Here is a 3,274-nt window from a genome sequence, read left to right as displayed (position 1 = left end):
TTTCGACTGGGGTGACTAGGACAGAGGCGTTCGATTTTTGAAATAATACTTACGCCCGACTGTATTTTAAACTCATAAAAAAACGTTACGTCGGGCGGAGCCAAAGTATGCAGACGCCCTATTAACCTGACACCTTTCGCAATGGTCCGTTTTACTATACGCAGCGCCAATTATAAACAACATGCATGCTGCTGCGTTACGTCCTACCGCGTACAGCGTTGGTGAATTGCGTACAGCTGAAACCACACCCCTCCGTCTGCCTCTGCGTTGGTCGAGCGGTCTGGAACGTGTGGCTCGCATGCGTACCCCGCGGCAGCGGTGATAGTTCCAGCCCCTACGGTTGCATATACAAATGCACATGCACTTATATGCAACACACACAAAAAAGAAAGGATAACTATTGTCAAAATAAAACCTTTCCGCAGTTGCAGTGCAAGTTTGTAGCATCGGGCCTCTTGGCGAAAATGAAGTTGGGTGTTTTAACAAATGCAACTAATAATGTATTAGGGGCAGTGCGGGGCTACTGTTTTATTCCTACGGAGGAAAAGGAGCTCGCGAAATATAATTACCAAATCTAGCGAAATACAGAAGAAAACGTATTTTATGAACGCGGTAACTACTATGGACAAAGCCAGTGGTACGGTCCACTTTAATGTGTGGCCAAGGGTCACTTTATATGCACATATTTCTAAAAGAATAGCCATTGAAGTCTAAAGCTGAAATTTTTACTTGGAGGAAATAGTGCGCACAAATTTTCATCCAGGCGCTAAAAACACACCAAGCTGTATTCTCTTGCGTGTACCTTTTACGGATAATATATCGGCGGGCACGCAGTACATGGAAAAGCAAAAGCAAACATTTAGGTGTTATCCCTCCATAATAGAGAGTTTTAGCATATCGTTACCGTGTTTGCGGTTTGCGTCACCATTTACTGTGTTACTGGTTAGCAGGCCGTTTGCGGTTTCCTTGTTCCGACCGCCGCGGCGCATGTCGCGACATCTAATGAATTAATTTCAAAGAAAATCACGCATAATTTTGTTGTTGTAGTTCGCATTAACTGTAGTTCTTTTCAGAATACTGTAGCCATCGCATGTAGAACTATAAAAAACCGTGTCGGTGGTGCCATCTACCGAGTAGAGATAGAGTCAAGGTGAAATGAAATTTGCCCCCGCGCTAAGTAATTAGGTAAGAAATGAGTAAAATACGTGGCAGTACTTACGCAAACACCTACGATACCTTGCCCAGCGCAATTATGGAGGCTAAAAGTGCACTAGGAGCTCAGAAAGTTACCTGAAGTATTTGAGGCGGGCATTTGGAAGGGGGTTGGAATGGGAAGGGTGTTTTGGGAATTGGCGCACACGGAACGGGCAAAGCGAAAAGGGCGTTTTGGGAATCGGTTCAAGCGGGACGGGTTCAAATGGGAATGGGTTGTTTCGGGCTACACCCGGTACATCGATGCTCGACATCGTATGTCGAGCATCGTATGTCACTATGTATGTCACTGCGTGTATTGAGGTTGACGCTTGACGAGGTATTTCGGAAAGTGTCTCCGATTTCGATGGCGTTGAGTTGCACTGAAAAGGATCAACATTTGGCCAAGTTGGTACTGGTTAAGCATTTTTGACGGCAGCGTGGTATACGAACATATGAGAAGACCACCGGATGACACTGTCTGTGCCATGCTGCCGTTCAAGAACGCACTGATTTGGATAGCGACATTTAGAAATAAAACATCATTACACAAGCACCAGAGCCGTATTTATGCCAAGTCAACCACTGGACAGTCAAAGCTGGAAACGTTACTTGAGAACACCATGTTGAACCTGCAGACTGGAACGTGGCCAGGCCACCCACAGCGCTAGATATTACGGCAATCCTGTTGGAAGACGTTCCCACACTGCAGGTATCACTGCCCGTCTTAAATGTGACCGTTGGCGGGACACCTTACGCCTCTCTACAATAGCGCCCTGAACCCTCATGCCCCTATTTGAAAGCAGAATCGAAAGTGCCATAAGTAAATTGGACTTCTCCCAGTGCATCCTGAAATCGCCCCCCATTTGTCACGAAATAAATAGACATGTGACGGTCGTGTGGGTGCCCCGACTACTCCGAACCAGATAGAAGAACTTTGACCACAGCAAGTTTTCCAGTGGGAACACGCGGCCGCTTCACTAAGGACATATGGTTCCGTTTTGCCTCGGGGCGAGACAGGCTTCCCTCTTGCTCGACGCGCCCTTGGGGGGTGCAGACAGCCGGGTCGTCCACCGCTGCTTGAAGCCGGCCCTTCTCCCCCTCTTTCCCGCCGCTGCTCGGACGTAGGAGGAGGAGGAAATAAAGACGAGCGAACGGAAAGGATCAGGCCAGATTTGGGGAGGCGGTCTTGCTATCCGGATGCAGCCGTAGGAGCAACACGAAAGCGCGTCCCTACCAAGAGCCCGCACGCTGTCAGCGTTTCCTGTCCCGGTCTACTTCTCGAGCCCGCCGAGCTACAGGTCCTGCCCGGCCTCCCCTTCCTGACCGGGGCCTGCAGCCCGAGCTCGCCGAACTACCGGTCCGGTACCGCCTGCCGTTCCTGCCCTCGGGTTCACCGCGCAGATCTTCCGAGCCACCGGCCCCGCAAGGGGCCCCGAGACCCACTTGGCCTGTCGGCGTCCCGTGGACGATTGACCACCCCTGCAACCAGAACGATTCCGCCCAAACTGGTGAGGAAGCAGGCACCACTGAGGCATCCCATTAAACTAATTGTTAATGTTTTTCGCCCGCCTCCGTGTGTCCCATTTCCTCCAAGCTTAGCGTGGGCCTACCTTATTATAAGTTCTGACTAACCAATTAACGAGCGTCACAGACGCGTTATTCTGCTGAGCTTTGCAGACATTAACGTCGTAAAGGTGGTTTACTTCTACGTGTATCGGCGATCATACCGCGACCAAGTGCTCAACGCGATGACGCTATGCCTAATGCTTTCTTTTTTCTTTACAATGTTGACAATGAACATCGCGACCAGGTTTTTTAGTTCAGACATATTTTGCCTTCGTGGACGTTTCGTTCAAGAATTGCTTTAACGTTTGGTTGGGTGGCTGATTTGAGGGACACAGAGACCGACCGACAAAACGTTTTGAGCTTAAGCCGGCCACTGAAGACCATCGTCGTTAAAAATCACGAGAGAATCGGTTTTGCAGAGGCCGCACGTCGCAGGTGGGTCTATACTCACCGAAGCTCTAGAGCCCAAATCAGTCGTACTCTCTCAAGAAAGTTGCAAAGAGAAATCGGGCTC

The sequence above is a fragment of the Haemaphysalis longicornis genome, unplaced genomic scaffold (genome assembly GCF_048455015.1).
Source record: "Haemaphysalis longicornis isolate Haplotype H1 unplaced genomic scaffold, Haemaphysalis longicornis Haplotype H1 scaffold_17, whole genome shotgun sequence".
Lineage (NCBI taxonomy): Eukaryota > Metazoa > Arthropoda > Arachnida > Ixodida > Ixodidae > Haemaphysalis > Haemaphysalis longicornis.
This window is presented reverse-complemented; position numbering follows the sequence as displayed.